Below are 23,756 nucleotides of genomic sequence, written 5' to 3' on the forward strand. Positions count from 1 at the left end.
TACTCCCTTGTTCAAAGTTAAAAACCTAAGAAAAAAGCTATTATGACTTCAATAACATCAGGAACATAATTGCACCAGCCCCTGGGAAATCTGGCAACATTTATCTCTTTTTGTCTATTTTGGCCTTAAGTAGGCCAGCAGATGACTTAAATTCTAGGAAGAATACACATGTTATATAGTGTGTATCATACACATGTTGTATCATGATTTTAATATCATTTAGATTATTGTGAATTAGCTTCATCTTCCAAATGCTAGGGTTCCATCCCTTTATAAAGAAAATGGTTAATAATTGACATTCATTGACCATGTTGGTGTGAACAGCACTGAATTAGATGCCAAGGTACATTAAAAATACTTGACCCTATCAGAAATGTCTCAAAAAATTAATACATTTTCTGCAGTAAAGAATTTAGCAGGATCAAGCAACTTACTTGGTTTATTTTATTTTCCATGTTTAATTTCTCTTTGCTTCAAGCCATGGTGTGGGTGGAAGTAAGGGAAGTTCCTTTTTGCTCCTTCCATCCCTTAACACGCCCATTTAATATGCTCCATAAATCTATTCCCATCCTCTGCCACCCCCGTGGTCTCACACCTCATCACTGCACACTTGAGCTATTCAAAGTATGCTAACGCTCCTACCTTATCTTATCCCTTTCCCTTGATCCATCTTGTGACATCACTGTGGGGTAAAACCCATGCCACCTCTTCATCTCAAAGATATTTGTTGAATTCCCCTTGCCTTTAGTAAATAGTTGACCTCCTCATTCTATATTCAAGACCACATATAATTCGATCTACCCAAATTTATTACCCTCCCTCAACTCCAATCAGGGTGGTCTCTTTATTGACCAACAAAGATTCCATGTCTCTAGTCCAAGTCTCTTGTTTACCATAATTATCTTCCCAACCAATAAGTTCTCCACTGTCAACGAAATCCCACCTAACCTTTAGGCCCAGTTGTATCTGATAAACATCAGGAGTTTAGTGGCTCATAGCAGAAACCCTAAAGTGCTCCAGACCTGAGTTTCAGGTGTGACTTCATTATATGCTTCCATATTAACCTCAAAGAATTACTTCTCAAAACCTCAGTTCTTCCTGCTATCAGATGACTAGAATAATAATATTACCTTTCTCATAGCACTGCTTTGAGGGTTAAACAAAATAATGTAAGTAAATCAATTCCTGGCATAAAATGGTAAGCAAAAGTTTGCCACTGTATATTTTTTCTTTGATTATCTCAATCCCTTTGCTAAATTTATATTTGATAAAAGTTAGCTATCCAGTATTATCAACACTAGGTTAAAAACATGCTATTTAGGAAAAAATTACCAAGATATGCCCTAGAATATTAACAGCTGATATACTTTTGGTGAAATTATGAATAATTTTTATTTTTCTCTAATTCTACATAGTTTCAAAATGTATGCAATTGAGATGCTTTGCTTTAATCATTGAAACAATTTTTATTGGAAATATGTTTAAAATGACAGACAATAATGTGTTGGCATGGATGGGGAGAAATGAGAAGCCTCACTCATTGCTGGTGGTGATATAAAATAGTGCAGCCACTTGGAAAAGAGTTTGGTATTTCTCAAAATGTTAAACTTAGAGAGTTACCATATGATATCTCAATTCCACTCCTAGGTATCTATTCAAGGGAGTAAAAGCATATGTCCACACAGGATTTGTGTACAAATGTTTGTAGTAGCACTATTCGGTAGAGCCAAAAATTGAAACCATCCAGGCTGGCGCAGTGGCTCACGCCTGCAATCCTAACATTTTGGGAGATCCAGGAACTGGATTGTTTGAGACCAGCCTGGGCAGCATGGAGAAACCCTGTCTCTACAAAAATGTGGAGAAAAAAATTAGCCAGGCATGGTTGTGCATGCCTGCAGTTCCAGATACTAGGGAGGCTAAAGTGGGAAGATAGTTTGAGCACAAGAGGTTGAGGCTGCAGTGATGCAGTGAGCTGTGATTGTGACACTGTACTCCAGCCTGGGCCACAGAGCGAGACCCTGTATCAAAAAAAAAATTAAAAAGCCATTCAAATATTCATCAGCTGATGAATAAATAACCCAAACATAATATATCCATACAATGAATACTATTAAGCAATGAAAAGAAATAAAGTGTTGATGCATGCTGCAACATAATGAACTACAAAAACATGCTAATAGAAGGGAGCCAGACACAAATGAACATGTAGTGTCAGATTTCATTTATGTGAAAGTCCAGAATGGGTAAACTGTAGAGACAGAAAGCAGATTAGGGCTTCCTAGGGCTAGGGGTGCTTGGGAAGGAGGGACAGGAGAATTCAGTGTGACTGCTAAAGTTTTTGGGGCTTTGTGATGAAAATGTTTTAACATTAGATAGTGGTGATGGCTGCACATGTGAAATGTTTCAGCCACTTTCAGAAACAGCTTGGCAGTTTCTCAAAATGTTACCATCTGACATAGAATTCCTAAGTATCTAGTGAAAACATATACCTACATAAAGATTTGTACACAAATGTTCCTATCAGGATTATGAATTACAGTTGAAAAGTGGAAACAACTCAAATGTCCATCAAACTGATGAATTAATTTTTAAAAAGTGACTATATTAAAATCCACTGAATTGCATACTTAAAATTATTTAATTTTATGATATGCAAATTATTCTTCAATACAGTTGTTTTTTTAAAAAATATTTCAATTCAGTTTTATACACAATGGGAAACTACTTGTTTGTAAATGAGAAAAATTGTTGAGAGGAGTTTGCCAATAGCTATTAAGAATTATTCAAATAAAATATTTAAAACTACATTTAAATAAATTCACATATCATTTTGAAGCTCTATAACTTATGTTGGAAATGTAATAGTTACAATTTGGGTAGTTTACTGTAGGCTGTGTGTAATTTGCACCAGCTATGTTAGCTCTGATCATGCTGACAGTACAGTGAGGTAGGTATGATTAGCATACTTTTGCAGCTGAGCAACATAGAGCAAATAAATAACTTGGCCCAGATCTTGTAAGTATGTAATCCTGGTCTTGCTGATTTTAAAACTCACATTCTTTCCAAGCCTGTAAGCCACTTTACAGTGCTACCTCATTTCCTCTCTGTCTCCTCTAGCCTCCTCAGTTTGCCTAACTCATTACCAGCCCTCAGCTTGGATCCCGCCCCAGTCACATTGTAAATTGGATTAGAAGCTGGTCCCTTAGGCTCCTTACTTAATATTATCTCTGCTTATCACAGAGTATTTTATTTCTGTGTTTACTTGCCTTTGTCCTCCAGAGCTCAAAGGACAGCCATTTGCCACTGGAACTCCAGCACCTAACACTGTATTCAGTGCATAGTAGGCGCTTGGCAAATTTTTGTTAAATAAATTAGTAAATGAATGAATGAAGAGATGAACGCTATTGATCAATTTATTATGGCAGGGAATAGAGGTGATCAATGACTGTATAACAAAGTCACTCTAGTTATAATCTACTAAATATATATTATTTATTATGTCTAAATCTTTAGTCACATGGTAGGGCTACAAAGATGAATGTGACCTAATTTCTTTTCTTGAAACTCAAGAGTCTTCTAAGACAGGCCTACATCTGAGTAACATAATACAGTATTTTAAGTTCCACATTATTCACATTAACAATAACAACTAGGTTCTGAGTGGCTGCAGTGAAGATAATGAATAATTATGTATATATTTATATTTGTATAAATCTATATATATAATGTTTTATTTATATGAAGAAAGTTCATGGAATATTTAATTTTGATATGTTCCTGGGCTGTTTCACATGTTTTATTTTGGACCTTATCAAAAGTTTTTATTAGCTTGGAGTCCTTAAAATCAAGAACTTCCTTACGGCACCATTGTTGCTTAGGGTGCTACCAGAAACATCTCTACTCAAATTTAAACTATTTGAAGAAAAATATTTCCTTGTTTCAATAAATATTTGAAGTATCTTCAAAATAACTTGAGGCAGACAAGCTTTAACACTCAAATATAATCTTCATTTCTTTCCTGCCACTCCAATTTCCTTTCTTGAGAGAAATGTGGTGTGACATATTGATTATCCATTCTTGACCATGGGGGGACTTTTACTCACATATTGATCTAACTGTTTAGGAGAGTTTCTTTATACAGATGTCATATGAGGCTTCAAAAATGTGCTTCAAAAAGACATGTAACCCCATTAAACTAAGTGATACTGTACTGTGATGGCTGCATATTCAGTGGGAATAGGCCTGGTCCTCAGATTCTATCCTGGAAGGGTACCACCCTCCTGATCTCTCTGCTGTGGACATTAAGAATTTGACAGCAATTACCATGTATCTCTGGTTGAAGTAGGTCTCCTCAACAATACTTGTGGAAATATTTAACTTTATTGAATTGGGTAATTACATATTCTGAAATTCACTTGTTTTAAGTTTATAATCTAATGATTTTAGTAAGTTTACTGAATTGTGTAACCATCACCATAATCGAGTTTGTGAACTTTTTATCTCCCCAGTAGAATCCCCATTCTCGTTTATGGTTAATCCTCATTTCCATCCCCAGCACTGGGCCACCACTAATCTAGTTTCTGTCTCTAAAGATTTGATTTTTGTGGATATTTTATGTAAGTAGAAACATACAATGGGTTTTTGTGTCCGACTTCTTTCAAAGAGCATAATGATTTTGCATCTTATCCATGTTACTCACATATCAGAAGTCCATTCCAGTTTATTGTTGAATAATCTTCATTGTACGAATGTACCAGATTTTGTTTATTTACCATTTCATAGACATTCTAGTTGTTTGCATCTTTTGGCTATTAATAATAATGCTGCTATGAACATTGTGTACAAGTTTTTGTGTGTGTGTGTGTGTGTGTGGACACATATTTTTACTTCTCCTGGGTGGATACCTAGGAATGAAATTGCTTGGTCATATGGTAACACTAGCTTTAACATTTTAAGAAATGCCAAGCTGTTTTCAAAGTGGCTACACTATTTTATATTCACATCAGTAATGTATGAGAGTCTCATATTTTTTTCACATCCTTGCCAACATTTATTATTGTCTTTCTTTTTTTTAATACTCTTTCTAATGCATCTAAGGTGATATATCATTGTGGTTTTCGTTTGCATTTCCCTAATTGGTAATGATGTTGAACATCTTTTTATGTACTTGTTAGCCTTTTGTGTATCTTGTTTGGTGAAATGAGTACTCAGATCATTTGTTCATTTTTAAATGGGGCTCTTATTATTGGGTTGTATAGTTCTTTCTGTGTTCTTTTTACAAGACTTATAAATATTGTGCAATTTTTAAATTGTACTTTAAGTTCTGGGATACATGTACAGAATGTGCAGATGTGTTACATAGATAAAAATGTGCCATGGGTGGTTTGCCGCATCCATCGACCTGTCATCTGCGTTAGGTATTTCTCCTAATGCTATCCCTCTCCTAGCACTGCAACCCCCAACAGGCCCCAGGGTGTGATATTCCCCTCCCTATATCCATGTGTTTTCATTGCTCAACTCCCACTCATGAGTGAAAATATGCAGTTTCTTGTTTTCTGTTCCTGTGGCAGTTTGCTGAGAATGATGGTTTCCAGCTTCATTCAGGTCCCTGCAAAGGACATGAACTCATCCTTTTTTATGCCTACATAGTATTCCATAGTGTATATGTATGTGCCACATTTTCTTTATCCAGTCTATCTTTGATGGACATTTGGGTTGGTTCCAAGTATGTGCTATTGTGAACAATGATGTAATAAACATACATGTGCATGTGTCTTTGTAGTGGAATGATTTATAACATAATGATTATAAATTATCCTGTGTGTTCATAAAAAGGAAATGGTATAATGTAATAAAGAGAATTCTCACCAGAATCCTTGCTTTGAGTAAAGCAAGTAATTTCTGATTTTTCTTACCATGTTGTATAAAGTAAACCAAATATAATTAGTAAATTCAAGTCTTTGTCAGGGTCAAAAGGATTTGCTTCTGATTTGGTAAATCCTGGGACAGATATTTTATTATCTGGGTATATTGGGTATACGTATACCCAGTAATGGGATTGCTGAGTCAAATGGCCTTTCTGGTTCTAGATCCTTGAGGAATTCCCACACTGTCTTCCACAATGGTTGAACTCATTTACACTCCCACCAACAGTGTAAAAGCGTTCCTATTTCTCCACATCCTCTCCATCATCTGTTGTTTTCTGACTTTTTAATGATTGCCATTCTAACTGGTATAAAATGGTATCTCATTGTGATTTTGATTTGCATTTCTCTAATGACCAGTGATAATGAATTTTTTCATACATTTATTGGCCACATAAATTATTTTATCTCATTCAGTTCATCCCATTCTTTTTAGCTTTTTAAATAGTGTCTTTTGTAGTGTATATGTTTTAATTTTTACAAAGTCTAATTTTTATTTTATAATGTTATATTATGCTTTTGGTATCATATCCAAGAAATCTTTGCCTGATCCAAGGTCTCAAATATTTTTTATATGTTTTGTTCTAAAATCTGTGTAATTTTAGCTCTTACATTTATGTATTTCATCCACTTTGAGTTAATTTTTCCATATGGTGTGAGATGGGTTTAAGTTCATCTTTTTACTTTTGGATGTTCAATTGTCTCAATGCCATTTGTTGCAAAGATTATCAATTCCCCCATTAAATTGCCTTGGTACCTTGTGAATATCAATTGACTATAAATAAGAGTTTATTCTGTACTCTCAATTCTGTTCCATTGATTTGTATGTCTATCTTTTTGCCAGTAATACACTGACTTAATACATAAGTTTTGAAAGGTGATGAAAACTGCCAAACTATAAGTTTATTTATTATTTGACCAAAAAATAAATAAACAGAAAGTAGGAGTTGCAATTTTTGCTGATAAAAGAGACTTCAAAGCAACAAAGATCAAAAGAAGCAAGGAAGGATATTACATAATGATAAAAGGATCAATATAACAAGAAGAGCTAAAGATCCTAAATATATGCGCACCCAATACAGGAATACCCAGATATATAAGACTTATAAAGAGACTTGGACTCCCACACAATAATAGTGGGAGACTTCAACATTAATATTTGACAGATCAATGAGACAGAAAGTTAACATCGATATTCAGGACTTGAACTCAGATCCGGAACAAGTAGACTTAATTAACATTTATAGAACTCTCCACTTTAAATGCACAAAATGTACACTCTTATCAGTACTACCTCACACCTATTTACAGGTTTAAATGAAATATTGATTGGCTGCTTGTTAATTATTTTCTTCCCTCATTTTTTTTATGTCTCTATTATTAAACATAATTACAGGCATACCCATTTTTAGACTGCATTCTAGCCCAGGCAATAAAGCAATATCCCTGTTCTCTCTCCCTCTTCCTCTTTCTTCTTTCCTTCATTATTTCTTTTTCTTTTTTTTTTTTAATTCTTTCTTTCTCTTAAAAAAAAAAGAAAAGAAAACTGTCAAACTAAGAGATTACTTAGGAATGACTAAAACTACCCCATATTTTAAAAAGTCATCCCATCAATATCTATTGCAAAATACAGTATAACTGGATGAGGAAAATATATGAAAAATAAAAGTAGAAAAAATAAAGCTAGCCAGATGATATGGTTTGGCTCTGTGCCCCCATTCAAATCTCATCTTGAATTATAATCCCCAGGTGTTGAGGAAGGGAGATGATTGGATGGGGAAGGTAGTTTCCCCCATGTTGTTCTCATGATAGTGAGAGAGTTCTTATATGATCTGATGGTTTTATAAGGGGCTCTTCCTCTTTTGTTCATGTCTCTCTACTGCAACCTTGTAAAGACGATGCCTGCTTCCACTTCCACCATGACTGTATATTCCCTGAGGCCTCCTCAACCATTTCGAACTATGAGTCAATTAAACCTCTATATTGGTCTGTTCTCATGGTGCTAATAAAAACATACCCAGACTAGGTAATTTATAATGGAAAGAGGCTTAATGGACTCACAGTTCCACATGGCTGGGGAGGACTCACAATCATGGAGGAAGGTGAAGGAGGAGCAGAGGCATGCCTTACATGGATGCAGGCAAGAGAGTGTGTGCAGGGGAACTCCCCTGTATAAAAACATCAGATCTTGTGAAACATATATACTATCACAAGAACAGCATGGGAAAGAACCGCCCCCATGATTCAGCTAGCTCCCAATAGGTCCCTCTCATGACACACTGAAACTGTGGGAGCTGCAAATCAAGATGAGATTAGGATGCACAACCAAACCATATTAACCTTTTTTCTTTTTAATTGTACTTTAAGTTCTGGGGTACATGTGCAGATCATGCAGGATTGTTGCATAGGTATATACATGGCAATGTGATTTGCTGCCTCCATACCCCCTTCACCTATATCTGGCATTTCTCCCTGTTTTATCCCTTCTCAACCTCCCCACCCCACCACTGTCCTTCCCCAGCACCCCCAACAGACCCCAGTATGTGATGCTCCCCTCCCTGTGTTCGTGTGTTCTCATTGTTCAACACCCACCTATGAGTGAGAATGTGCGTGTTTGATTTTCGGTTCTTGTGTCAGTTTGCTGAGAATGATGGTTTCCAGATTCATCCATGTCCCTACAAAGGACATGAACTCATCATTTTTTATGACTGCATAGTATTCCATGATGTATATGTGTCACATTTTCCTTGTCCAGTCTATCATCAATGGCCATTTGGGTTGGTTTCAGGTCTTTGCTATTGTAAACAGTGCTGCAATGAAGTATTCTTTATAAATTAGTTAGTCTCAGGTATTTCTTTATAGGAGTGTGAAAATGGGCGAATACATCTGATTATTACACAATATCTATATCATATGTCTTCAACATTGCTAGTTGTGACTACTACTGTCACTCTAAGCTTGCTGAAAATCAAGAAGAAAATGAGAACATATGCATAAAATACTCTTAATGAAATGATAAAATTCAGTTTTTTAGTAAAAGCATAATTATTCTTGCTTTTGGACTAGAGGGTATTTTACCCTGTGTGTGTTCATAAAAAGTAAATTGTGTAATGTAATAAACACCATCCTCACCAGAATCCTTGCTTTGAGTAAAGCAAGGCATTTCTGATTTTTCTTACATGTTATACAAAGTAAACCAACTGCAATTAGTTAATTCAAGTCTCTGTAGAGGTCAAAAGGATTTGCTTCTGATTTGATTAATCCTGGGACAGACATTTTTTTATTTAAGTTATTCCTACATAAATGTTTTTTTCAACCAAACCTTTTGATGTATAAGGTACCAAAGAATTCATATGTTTACTTCTGAGAAGAATTGAGAGAATGTAATGACAATGTGTTGTACATTAAGATCAAAACTCCATATTTTAATAATAAACTAGAGCAAGCAGTTAGATTGACATATTTTTATGAAGGAGGAGAACCTGATGAGGATGTTTAATTCATCGAGAGAGTTAACTATCTCTTCCCTTGAAGAAATGGGGTGATACAAAACCTGTTCTTCCAAGGCAGGATCAAATTAGCCTGAAGAATAAATTTCTTGGACTTAGGACATATAGAGGTTGCAAACCTAGCCATACCTCTCTCTTTCCCCCTAAAATAAAGAAGGATAATAAGGGTGATTAATATTAACATTTATCTGTATTGTTTAGATATATATTATGAGATAATGTTTAGGTAAATACTCTAGGATCTATGTCTCTTTTGGTTAACTAATAGTAGAATCCTATCAGAAAACACAAACATTTAAGGGATCTTAACTATACAGCATCATTTTATGGTGCTTAATAGCAGATGAAGTCACTGTTTTTATTGATGCTGCTTAACTTGTGTCTGAAAAATCAAAGCCACTAAAAGAAAAATAGTTCTAGAATTGGGAAGACTTTTCTTGATTGACTGATGAGTGTACCAATGTGGATATCATCAACCACCGTGTCTAGGGAGGGTGTTATCAAACCATGGATTAGGTCATTGCAAGAGCCACTCCACTTATCAGGGAAGAGCTAGGAGAGAAGTCTTTGAGTGTGGGTAGAATATACTATCCCCACGTTGTGTAAAACTGAAGTAGGAATCATCAGGGAGTGATGACTAACCTTAACCAGGTTATGCAAGAGACCTGAGAAAATTGTGAAAAAACATGGTTATAATTATGGCCTAGGCTTTGATGATTAATTAAATCACTCTTAAGAAATAATTATCTTCCAACATTTGGGAAGCTATGTTCAGCCACTTCAAAGTGTATTAAAAACTTTCCTGGGGCACTTAAGACAGGTTACCTTGACGTGCCTCCTCTTCACTTTTGTTTCCAATCTACTGGACGAGATTGGATTTTCTAATATGAATTTTGTCAAAATAAGAGAAACTTTCTGCTGAGGAGGAATGAGAAGGAACAACAATCTATGGTTGATGTAAGCTGCTGACCAACATCACAAAAGCATGACTCCCAACTGCGTCTACTCTAATGAGAAGCTATCAGCAGCTGTATAATCACCCATTTCTTCACTAAGAATAGGCAAAGGCATAGAAAACCTTTATCAATAGTCATCTCTGCTTTGCTATTCCATCCTGACATAGTGTGCACAATCTTCTCCATATCCTTGGCTTTTGTTTGCTGGAGGTTATGCAATTTTAAATGTCCCCCTGGATGTTGTAAGGCAGTGGTTAATTAAGTTTGGTCTCTGGACAAGCAACATCAACTTGGCCTATGAAAATTTACAGAAATGTGGAGTCTCAGATTCTACCAAAGACGTAATATATCTGGAGCTTTCAAAGTGACTATGCTGCATTTTGCATTTTATCAAGGCTTTCAGATGATTCAGAGGCACTAATGTTGGAGAAAGACTTTTGTTAAGGTATCAGGGCATTTCTGTTTCAGTAAACAAAATGATAGTTGTGTACAAAAGACTTAAAGCCCTGTGACAGGATTATGCTGTGGTTTTATGATGAATAACAGGTTTAGATTTTGTATCATTGCAAAGTCTGGGGCAGAAAATCAGTAATAATATAGTTGTACTAAAAAGCACCATCAATAAACTGGATCTAATTGATATTTAAAGAACACTTCATCCGACAACATCATAACACATATTCTTCTCAAACACACGTAAAACATTCAGTATGATAGGCCAAACTTGGGGAATTAATTTAAAAGAATAAACATCATACAAAGTATTATTTCTTGCCACAATAAAATTATACTGTAAATTAATAATAGGAAGGTATCTGAATAATTTCAAATTATTTAGTGATTAAACAACATACTTCTAAATAAAACATGAGTCAAAGAATAAATCTCAAGAGATTTTTTAAAAATTCAAACTACATGAAAATTTAAAAATACAACTTATTAGAAATTGTAGGATGCAGTAAAAGCAGAGCTTAGAGGGAAATTTATAGCACAGAATGCTTACGTTAGAAATAATACAGATCTAAAATCAATTACCTCAGCTTCTACCTTAGGAAACTAGAAAAATAATAGAGAATTAAATCCAAATTAAGCAAAAGTAAAGAAATGATAAAATCAGAGCAGAAATCAATAAAGTTTTAAACAGGAAAACTACAGAGAAATCCAGTGAAACCAAAAGCTCATTCTTTGAAAAGATCAAAAAATGTGTAATTTTTAAACCAGATTAGCCAAGAAAAATGAAAGACATAAATTACTAATATCAGACAAGGGAAGTCATTACTACTGATCCCATGGATGTTAAAATGGAATATTATGAACAATCCTGTACCCACAAATTTGGTAACTTAGATGAAATGGACCAATTCCTCTAAAAATACAATTGACCAAAACTCACAGACAGGTAGATAATCTAAAGAGGCCTATATCTATTAAGGAAATTGAACTAATAATAATAACCTTACAGAACAAAAAGCACCAAGATTAGATGGCTACCCTAGGGAATTCCACTTAAAAAACAAATGATATCAATTCTCTACAGTCTTGTCCAGAAAACAGATGTAGAGAGAGCACTTCCTAATTCATTCTATAAGCCCAAACTTTAATACCAAAACCAGACAGAAAGCATTACAAGGAAGAAAATTGTAGATCATTATCTCTTATAAACAGAGAGGCAAAAATCCTGAACAACAACAACAATAAAATAGTGGCCTGTGAGACAATTTTAAAGCAGTTTAATATACACACCATTGGAGTTTCTGAAGCAGTAAAAAGACAGAAAAAAATGGATAAAATACTGACCAAAAATATCAAATTTGATGAAAACCATAAACTTACATATCTAAGAAGCTCAACAAACCTGAATCATTAAAAACATAAAATAACATTGCAGCAAATAATTAAATTGCTAACCATAGGTGATAAAGAGAAGATACTGAAAACAGCCAGTATGAAAATAAACATTAAAAACCCTGAAAAATATAAAGATACTAGTAGATTTCTTATTGGAAACAAGTGGAAAGACATTGAAGCAACATCTTTAATGTACCAATAGAAAAAAATTTCAACCTAGAATTCTATGCCTAGCAAAAATATCCTTCAAAAACAAAGATAAAATAGACATTTAATTGTCATAAAAATGTGTGTAGACTTAATCTCCAAAACTATCACTGTAAAAAATATTAATGTAATTTCTTCAGATAGAAGAAAAATGATATCGGATGGAAATATGAATCTATACAAAGCAGTGATGAACACTGAAAATGATAACTACAGGAATAAATAGTACCACTTTTTTCTGTTATTTAAATTAATTTAAAAGGTAATTGACTATTTAAATAATATAATAATGTGGTATGGAATTTATAACATCGATAGAAGTAATGCTAAGGTTGGGAGAGGAGAAATGGAAGCACACTGCCCTAAAGTACTTGTAGCATGAAGTAAAGTGTTAAAATACCATGTGAGGGTATACTGTGATGAATTACAGATATATACTTTATAAAGTGACCACTAAAATTGTAATATACTTATATCTAGTAAGCCAACAAAGTAGGTAAAACTGAATCATAAAAGCAAGCTCATTTCATCCAAAAGGGACTAAAAAAGAAAGAAGAACACAACAGGTGAAATAAATAGAAAACAATAGCAAGATGATCATTTTAAACATAACCATAGTAATTATTACATTAAATATAAAAGGTTTAAATAATTCAATTAAGAAGCCAATTGTCAGATTGTGTAACAAATCAGAAACACATATGCTGACTACAAGGAATATGCTTTTAAAATAGAAACAAGTAGGTTAAAAGTAATGTATTAATGGTTGTAGAGAGGTTTAGAATTCATCAATTAAAATTAGTGCTTAGTAGTGTGTTCAATAGCCAGTAGATTCTTCTAAAAATAGTTCTTTTTTTTTTTTTTTTAATTGTACTTTAGGTTCTGGGGTACCTGTGCTTAATACGTTTTCTGCTGTTTAGTTGGGAAGCTTCATATGGTTTATGAGATCGTTGAGCACCTTTTTCTTATGATATCCAAAATCTTCACCATGTTTGGTTTACTTAAGGGCATCAGTGATTCTTTTGTAATGATTACAGAGTTTTGGTTTACCCCCTGCAAGGTGGGTTATTTGGATGTGAACTCATGCAACATTGAAGGTAGCTTATGTGATTCTCCCTTTGTTTTTTTCTCAGATTTTGGTGGAATTTCTTTGTATCTTGCAAACAGATATCTTATTAAACCAAGATGTGAGTGAGTGTGCAATCTTTTGTATCTATTTCTCAAAAAGGAAAATGATTTTAGTTTGCTCTTTTAATCATACAGACTACACTGATTCATTTACTCATTTTCTTTCCCAGGGCTGATTGGGGCGGTTGAAGAACTAAGAGCTCAGATGAGGGCTCTTGTATAGAACAAACTATGTATGATGATTACACATGTACCCTTCATACTACTGGTCCCTGTGTCTACAGTAATTACTGTCATCAAATTTAGAGTTAGGCCTTACTTTTTCATTGTTATTAGTGTGCTTTGGCATAAAGAGGTAAAAGGTTCATGCTATAGAAAGCTTCTTCAAACCAGAATTTGCAGGCTCAGATCTTAGTGTTTGTCTTAACATGGTTTCTGCTTTCTTACCATATTCCAAACTTTTTCTTCACACCTTTCTAATCATTGTTATAACTCGTAATTTCAAAAAAACTCAGAATATACCCACGGTTACTGTTAAGAAGGAGATTAACAGATGTTAAAGTCAGCCATCTAGTTGACAATTGCTTTCTAATCAGAGTATTTTGAAAATGATACTTTATGGAGAAAAATATGGGCAAATATTTTTTTAAAGTATATGCTTGTCTTGCAGAAACCTACATAGTTTCTTACATGAATCCCATATCGTCAAAATCTTTTCTTTATAATTAGCCCCTGAAACAGAGGTCCCTCTTCTTGAGTACATGGATGGGCTTCAAGGGTAAATAAAAGTATCTGAGATATGTACAATTTGTGTGTGAGTGTATGTGTCTGTGTGTGTGTATATAAGTGTGCATGTTTTCATTTTTCTGGAGGGTGGTTCTATAGTTCGGATTGTATTTTTCAAAGGTTAACATAGCAAATGCCCCTCGTGTGCTCCTCGAAATCCCGAGCCCCACCTTGTACTTCATCACTTCTCTAGTCAAGCTCTGCACTTGTTTTTACCAGCTTTCTGCTTGTGCAACCTAAAAACACTTCACCTTAGGTCACACATCTATGTCTTTCATTTTTCCCTGCCACCATCAGTACCTTTGGCATTCAGATCCATGGGCTACTGCTCATCAATAGGTATCAGGAGCCAACAGAACAATGCTTCCCTGTTTTATCTCCAAAGGAAAAGTTCTGATTTCCATGTCATGACATTTCTAAGAGGACCTTTTAGCCTTCAAGCATCATCAACTAAGAATACATTTTTGTGTCAAGTTTCTTTTTGTTCCTGCTTCACATCTCTCGTTCCACTCTCTTGCTTCCAGCAGTCACATTCTCAAATAAGTGATTGGCATGCAAGCCTCTGTTCCAAGCTAAGACAGCTAATATTATTGAAAGCCTTAGGTCCACTATCCAAGAACCTACACAATTTCCCACTTGGGTACCATATAGTCCAAAGGTCTTGTTTAACAGGACCCAATAATTGTGGCATCTGAATTTACCTATAATGTTTCCTTAGTGTGACCTAGTAAAACCTCCTCTCTAATTTAACTTTGAGGTTTATAAAAAGTCCAAAGTAAATGTTCTCTCTGGTTCACAACTGTAATCCCAACACTTTGGCAAGTCGAGGCAGGTGGATCACTTAAGTTCAGGAGTTTGAGAAAAGCCTGGCCAACATGGTAAAGCCCTGTCTCTACAAAAATACAAAAATTAGCTGGGTGTGGTGGCAGGTGCCTGTAGTCCCAGCTACTCAGGAGGTTGAGGCAGGAGAATAGCTTGAACCTGGGAGGCAGAGGTTGCAGTGAGCCGAGATTGCACAACTGCACTCCAGCCTGGGTGACAAATCAAGACTTCGTCTCAAAAAAGAAAAAAAAAATTTCTCTGAGTGACATAGAAATACTCTAATGATCATGGCACTAAGGAACCTGGCTTGTCTACAGTTAACCATTGCCCGTGGCCTTTTCTTCACCTTATTTCTCTATAACCATACTGTATTAGTTCCCTACTGCTTTATCAAATATGTCTCTTCAGGAAAGTGGTACACAAAATTATAAGATGATGCCCAGTGACACCACACCCTTGTATAACTCTCTCCTCTTCAGTGTAGGCAGGATTTGTGGATATGATGGGATATCATTCCCTGATTATGCTTAGGTGAAGATAGAAGGATTTTGCAGATGTTATCAAAGGTGCCCATCAATAGACCTTGAGTTAGTCACTGGGAGATTTTCCTGGGTGGGTCTGATTTATCAAGAACCCTTAAAAGAGGATGGAGGACTTTCCTGAGCTGAGAAACTCTCTCCTACTACTCTTGAAGAAGTAGTCAATTTGAGTTTTACAGCTTTAAGGAAATGAATTGTGCCAAAACTACGTGAGTTTGGAAGAGGGCCCTGAGCTTAGATGAGACTGTGCCTTGGCCAAAATTGATTGCAGCTTTGTGAGACCCTGAGGAGAGAACCCAGCTAGGCTCTACCCAGACTCCAGGACCCACAGAAACTATGAAATAATAATTGTATGTTGCTTTAAGCTATTAAGTTTGTGGCAACTAGCTACATGGCCGTAGAAAATTTTACACTGCACTTGTCACATAATTTTTGTTTACATTAATGCTTCATGCAGGCTAAACATTCCTAAAGGGCAGAGACTATGTTCTTTTTATCTTGGTTTCACCAATATCTGGCAAAATGCTTATGTATAGTAAATGTTTAATAAATCTTTGATTAATAAATGACTGATGATTAACATTCTGAAATGAAAAGTATGAAAATATCCATTTAGATCTTTGTAGTGCCTTTTCATATTAACTCTTTGAAATTTCAAAATCTCAGCATGTCTCGGAAAATTGTATAAAGTACTTTCAATTTTCAAACTTCTTTCATGTACATAAAATTATTTTAAGCTCTGTTAATATTACCCATGGCAAACGAAGGTGCTAGATCCCTGGGGGCCTTGACAATTTCAAGAAACATCCCCAGGCCATACTTTAGTTCTATAGTATTGCTCACCAAAATTAGTGGAGCAGATCTTTACAGAAACCTAAGACTCCGGTGTGACCTTGCCAAATTGGTGTCAGATGCTCAGGATGGAAAACTGTAGGAAATTTAAATCTTGAATATAAATTTCTTAGTCTTAAAAAAGAGTTTAAAACAGCATACGTTAAGTCTACCATACTGAATTTTCCAGACGTTAATGTTTAATGCTTAATCTCTCTTCATGGCTTAGTAAACATTGAAAAACTTGAATATTTCTAATGTACCTAAAAGTACTTTGATTAAAGATATTAGAGAAATACAAAAATCTGAGCTTCTAATAAGATAATGACAGACTTGTCTAAAAAATGAAAAGCATTCATCAAGTGACAGCATAGATATTTTAAGAAGATAGTACAAATGTGATTTTACATGGAGAGAGGCTTTATTTTTAAAGTCCCCAACCAAAATTAATCACTGGAAATTAGTTAATTTTTTTTTGTATCTGTTATTCTTGCTCTTTCTTGAAGAGGAGATAACTGAAGATCAATCTAACTGTACAGATGATAGAAAAGAGAATAAATAAGCCATCTTTTTAATAAATATGGTGAGTTCAGACTTTCAGACTTAGAAACTATACCCTTGTATATAGCAAGTTCCATATTTTCTCTTTAATTTTAATAAAAATATTTGAAATTATACTTTGATACATTGGTATGGCTATGATTACAGAATTAACTACTTAAGAAATAACTATGTCATCCATTTTGAAAGCTTGTCATTATGGTTCTGTTGAAGCCTCAAACCCCTGGGCATAAATGCGATACTGAGATCAGAGGTAAAATTCTCAAAAGAAAAAAAAAAGCTATTTTGTAAGTGAGAGATAAAAAGTTATTACAGGCTTACCCTTCCTCATGTCAATTTCTTAAATGTGAAAAATATCCAATGAACCCATTAAATACATTTTGACAGAGTAACAGCAGGAGGCTTGTTGACCTTTCACCTCTTATTGATTTTCCCTTCAGTCGTTTTCCTTGGTGATTTCCACTTTTCCTGCATATATTTTGCCCCCCAGTCCACTCTCCACATGCCACTTCTGTAATCACTTGCAATGGAAACCCATGCAAAGCCCTGAGCTGCACTGACACTTTGGGAGAACCTTGAAAATAAAGCAGCCACATCATTCATGTCTATCAATAAGTTCCTCAATTGGCAAAAATTTGTAAAACATAGACACACTTGCCATCTCAATGATGCAACTAATCCCATAAACACTTGGATGAATCAAAATGATTATTATTATTTATTCATATGCACATCAAGTCCACCAGCATTGATTAGTGAGCCAATCTAGTTATGACACCAAAATGGAGACTCAAGGAATAGAAAGGAGGTGTAGAGCAACCTTCTCCCAACCTAGTGATAGAAAAATCCTGTGTATATAAAACAACCAAAAAATCTCATGGTAGAAACAATTAATCAGGGTGTCATTTATAGGTGCCAGGGAGTTGAAATTAAATAAGGAATCTGAGTAAGCTTGCTTAACCCTAAAAGAATAAAGAATAAAGCTAGAAGAGGCTGGAGTTGTTCTGATTTTGTTTTCTAAAAAGCATGATTATGTGTCACATCTGTTTTCAGTAAAGAATAGTCAGTCAGGGGATATTTAGCAGTAGATGTTAATAAGCAGGGTCAGACTCAGTAACCCCGCAACCAAAGCTGTAGTGAAAGACATTGATGTCCAGAGTAGGGAGGAAAGGACATGTGAGTTGTAAAAGTACTTTAAAAATATGCACCTGTTACCTGCAAGGTAGAATAAATCTCCAAAAGGAGCATTAGTCAAAATTAAACATTTGGGGCCTGGTGAGAATCATGTTCAAATTTTGCACGCTTGTTGGTTTTGTGTGTTATCTTGTTGAGGTTGTGGACATTCTTCTCTAACATGTGGCTCTCTTTCTGGTTTCCTTTCTGCAATGATTTTAAAACAGCTCACCAGCCTCCTCACTCCATGAAAAGCAAAGTCATTCACCATAGCATTACTATGCATTACAAGGTTGGTTGAAGATTTCTTATGGAGAAGAAAGCACATGTTCATATCAGAAAGAAACTCATACAAATTTGGAGGCATTTAGGCTCTTACCTGGGTCTCTCTTTGGCTGTTAGTCATAGGGGCTTCTTCCCTCCCTTCCTTTTGTGTGTGCAGTGTTCATGGCCTCATGTCTGCTTCCTGGCTCATCTGTCTTCTTCCTAAATCTCTAGGATATCTGTCCTCTTTTTATGCTAATCACCTCAGCTCTGACTCAGCTCCAGTCTGTCATGCCAACCAGCCTTCCCCACAGTCAAAGAAAAAACGGAAAAGTAACTTTTGCTGCTGTACCATGGCATCCATGGGGACCCTCGCCTTTGATGAATGTGGGCCTCTTTCCTAATCATCAAGGATCAGGATTGCAAGTCCCATCTTGTGGGACTTGAGGCCCTCAAGTCTCATATAATGGCAGCAAAGGCAGTAGGAAATACAATAAGAACATCACATGGAACAAATGGGCTTGATAAGATGATGGTGGATAAGGTTGGCAATGTAACTGTAACGAATGATGATGTCACCACTGTAAGCATGATGGATGTTGATCATCAGATTGCCAAACTGATGGTGGAACTGTTCAAGTCTCAAGATGATGAAATTGGAGATGGAACCACAGGAATGCTTGTCCTGGCTGGCGCCTTGTTAGAAGAAGCTCAGCAGTTGCTAGACTGAGGCATTCACCCAATCAGAGTAGCTGATGTCTATGAGTAGGCTGCCCATGTTGCTATTGAACACCTGGACAAGATCAGCAATAGCATCCTTGTTGACATAAAGGACACCAAACCCCTGATTCGGACTGCAAAAACCATGGTGGGCTCTGAAGTGGTCAACAGTTGTCACTGACAAATGGCTGAGATTGCTGTGAATGCCATCCTTACTGTAGCAGACAGGGAACAGAGAGATGTTGACTTGGAGCTTATCAAAGTAGAAGGCAAAGTGGGCAGCAGGCTGGAGGACACTAAATTGATTAAGGGGGTGATTGTGGACAAGGATTTCAGTCAACCACAGACACTGAAAAAAGTGGAAGATGCTAAGGTTGCAATCTTCACATGTCCATTTGTGCAACCTAAACCAAAAACAAAGCATAAGCTGGATATGACCTCCGTAGAAGATTATAAATCCTTCAGAAACATGAAAAGGAGGAATTTGAAGAGATGATTCAACATATTAAAGAGACTGGTGCTAACCTAACAATTTGTCAGTGGGGCTTTGATGATGAAGCAAATCACTTACTTCTTCAGAACAACTGGCCTGCAGTTCGCTGGGTAGGAGGACCTGAAATTGAGCTGATTTCCATTGCAACAGGAAGGTGCATCATCCCCAGGTTCTCAGAGCTCATGGATGAGAAGCTGGGATTTTCTGGTCTTGTACAGGAAATCTCATTTGGGACAACTAAGGATAAAGTGCTGGTCATCAAGCAGTGTTAAGAACTCCAGAGTTGTAAAAATTTTTATTAGAAGAAGAAATAAGATGATCATTGAGGAGGTGAAACAATCCCTTCCCTATGCTTTGTGTGTCATCTGGAACCTCATCCACTATAATCATGTGGTGTACAGAGGAGGGGCTGTTGAGATATCCTGTACGCTGGCAGTTAGCCAAGAGGCTGGTAAGTGCCCATCTTAGAACAGTATGTCATGAGAGAGTTTGCCAAAGCGCTGGAGGTCATCCCCATGGCCCTGTCTGAAAACAGTGGCATGAATCCCATCCAGACTACCACTGAAGTCCAAGCCAGACAAGTGAAGGAGATAAACCCTGCTGTTGGCATTGATTGTTTGCACAAGAGGACAAATGATATGAAGCAACAGCATATCATAGAAAGCTTGATAGGCAAAAAACAGAAGGTATCTCTTGCAACACAAATGGTTAGAATGAGTTTGAAGATTGACAATATTTGTAAGCCTGGAGAATACTATGTAGTAAGATCCACTACTGTGATTAAATAAATGGATGTCTTGTGTCTACAGTTATGTTTATTATTACATCCTATTTCAGACACTGTAGATGCTATAATAAAAGTAGCTGTTTGGCAGCCATAGTTTCACTTGTTCAAAGCCATGTAATTGTGGGGGTACCATCTCAACATGCTTTTGTATTCATTATATTAAAGGAATCTCTTTAAACAAACAAAACAAAAAAGAAAGAAAAAGTTACCAGGATCCACCTGCTTTCTAAGTCAATGAGAGATTGCACATTAAGGATAATAATGTCTTTGCCCAAATATTTCCCTGTCACATAAAGTTTGGACTCATGGAGAGATACAAGTAATTTAGCCTTAATACAGAAAATACAATCAGATGGAGGTTATTCTTCATATTCATAATCCATTCCCTTTCCCATTTCTTCAACAAATACCCCAAAGTTTCCCTTTGCTTCACAAACCCCTATTATGAACTGAATGTTTATGCCCCACCAAACCCTTAACTCCCAATGGGACTGTATTTGGAGATACTGCCTGTGAGGAGGTGATAAATGTCAAATGAGGTCATAAGGTGGGGCCCTCATCCAACAGGGCTGGAGTCTCTGAATGAAGAAGAGACATCAAAGCTCCCTCTGTCTGCCATGTGAGGACACATAAGGAAGCAACCATCTGCCAGAGACCTGGCTGGCACCTTGATCACTGACTTCAAGCCTCCAGAAGTCCTCTTCTCTTCCATTTGTGTGTGCAGTGTCTATGGCCTCTTTATGTCTGTTTCCTGGCTCGTCTGTCTTGAAAGATGAGCCAGTAAGTAGACATAAGAAGAAACAAAATTTCTGTTGATGAAGCCAACTAGTTTGTGGTATTTTGTCATAGCTGCTTGAGCAGACTAATGCAATTTCCTACTTCACAAGCTCTCCATTCGCTGATAGCAGATAAGCTTGTGTCTCACTTCAGTGCAAAAATTGAAGCCTCTAGGTATTAATTTCTTCAACTTCCTCTGACACTACCTATAAAAGTCTCTCCTTCCACCTGTTCTTTCCTGCTTCCCCCCATCTCAGAGAATGAATTAAAAGCATACCTGTTCAAGGCACATTCCCTCACTTTGCATTGCTCTCACCTTCGAGCTGATAGCACTCTCCTGCTTCCGGCCCTCCCATGGCCACCTTTTGTACCTTAAATCAAATTCAAACTTCTTAATGTGGACTACAAGGCACAGTGATCTCACCCCTTGACTAGTCCCCCAACCTCACCTCCCACCATAATGTAGTTCTTGAATCACTGCGGCTTCTTTCTTTGTCCTAGTCACACCAAGCTCATGTCTACCCTATATGCATACACTAGTTCTCATTCTATCTAGAATGCTTTTCCCTAGAGCTTCCATGGCTAGCTCTTTATTTTTATTCAAGTCTCAGCTCAAAGGTCAGCTCTTTGAAAAGAATATCCAATATAAAGCCTTCCTATAGCAAGACATAAAATGTAGGCCTTCCATTCTCATCACATAAGTCTCTGAAATTACTTTTTATTTCTCTGAAATGCCTATTCTCCTTTATTTTATGGGCTATCTTCACCCAATAGAGTGTAATCTCCAAGAAAACAAACATCTTGTCTATCATTCACTTCTATGTCCTCAGTTTCCTAAGGCAATGCCTGGTAGCAGTATGGCTTCTGAAATCACTAGTGAACCCATCATCACCTCTCTCCTGTATTCCCAGCTGATCATCCCTGTGTCATTTTTTCTCAGCATAAAAACATACTCAAACATTTCCCATTCTAAAGGCAAAAATTCCCATCTGACCACACATCTATTAGTTGCCTGGTTGTCTATTTCCTTCCCACCACGGCCATGCTTCTTTAATGATGACCCTAAGCCACTTATTTCTACCTTCTCAATACCCTTTCACTCCACAACCCACTATAATCTGGCTTTACTATCAACCCACCCACCCCAATATCTTTTACTGAGATTATAAGTGAGCATCAGATTGCCATATCCAAGAGACCCTGTTCTTCCCTCATCCTGCTTGACCACCTAGGACATTTGATTTGCTTCACTATCCTCTTTTTCCTAAGACTCTCTCCTTCAACCTTATAAAGCCACATTATCTCTAGCATTTCTTTATTTACTTTATTGACTTTTTCTTTTCCTGCCTGGGTGTCTTTTCTACCACACTTTAGGGAATGCAGTTGTAGTACTTCTAGGGGGCCAGAAGGAAATGTACAGGTATAAAAAAATCTACAGGCGATAAACAGGAAGTGGTGGGAACTGTGGCAGAGTGTCTTATCCTTTCCAGAAGCCATTCATGTACAAGTTTTAAAAAATACTGTGTGTATGTATATGTGTATTACGTGTGTGTGTGTGTATATATATATATATATATATATGTATGTATATTTCTTTTTTCTTTTTTGGGGTCAGAGTCTCGCTCTGCCACTCAGTCTGGAATGCAGTGGTATGAACTTTGCTCACTGCAACCTCCGCCTCCAGGATTCAAGTGGTTCTCCTGCCTCAGCTTCCCGAGTCACTGGGATTACAGGCATGCACCACCATGCCCAGCTCATTTTTGTATTTTTAGTAGAGAAGACATTACACCAGTTGGCTAGGCTGGTCTTGAACTCCTGACTTCAAGTGATCCACCTGCCTCGGCCTCCCAAAGTGCTGAGGATTACAGGTGTGAGCCAGCATGCCGAGCCGCAAAGGTATTGTTTTCAGTAAAAAGAGCAAGGTGCAAACAAAAAATGGGAACAGCTGGTCGTGGTGGCTCAGTCCTGTAATCCTAGCACTTTAGGAGGCTGAGGTGGGAAGATCGCTGGAGCCCAGGAGGCCGAGGCTGCAGTGAGCCATGTTTGTACCACTGCCCTCTAGCTTGAGGGACAGAGCAAGACCCTGCCTCAAGGAAAATAAAAATTAAAAAACCAAAACCTAAGTATGACGATTGGGTCTTCATGCTATTGTATGATATGTGCCTCCCTTAAAACTTGTTACAATATCATCACATCACCCATCTGATGCAAAAAAGAATACCCAGAAACTCAAACTGAAAAAAAAAAAAAAAAAAAAAAAAAACTGTGTTAGCCAGGCATGGTGGCTCATGCCTGTGATCCCAGAACTTTGGGAGGCCAAGGCAAGAGGATCATTTGAGCCCAGCAGTTCGAGACCAGCCTGGGAAACATGGCGAAACCCCATCTCTACAAGAAATACAAAAATTAGCTGGGCATAATGGTGTGTGCCTGC

The 23,756-nt window shown here is 36.6% G+C and overlaps 2 pseudogenes; both read left to right on the forward strand.

Annotated features, from left to right (window-relative positions):
* The first annotated feature begins 18,901 nt into the window (after window positions 1-18,901).
* LOC116551135 lies at window positions 18,902-20,549 on the forward strand (annotated as a pseudogene).
* A 2,886-nt stretch (window positions 20,550-23,435) lies between these two features.
* On the forward strand, window positions 23,436-23,533 carry LOC116551397 (annotated as a pseudogene).
* Window positions 23,534-23,756: the final 223 nt, after the last annotated feature.

This window comes from Sapajus apella, unplaced genomic scaffold (assembly GCF_009761245.1).
Source record: "Sapajus apella isolate SASKATOON/1434 unplaced genomic scaffold, GSC_monkey_1.0 scaffold9, whole genome shotgun sequence".
NCBI lineage: Eukaryota > Metazoa > Chordata > Mammalia > Primates > Cebidae > Sapajus > Sapajus apella.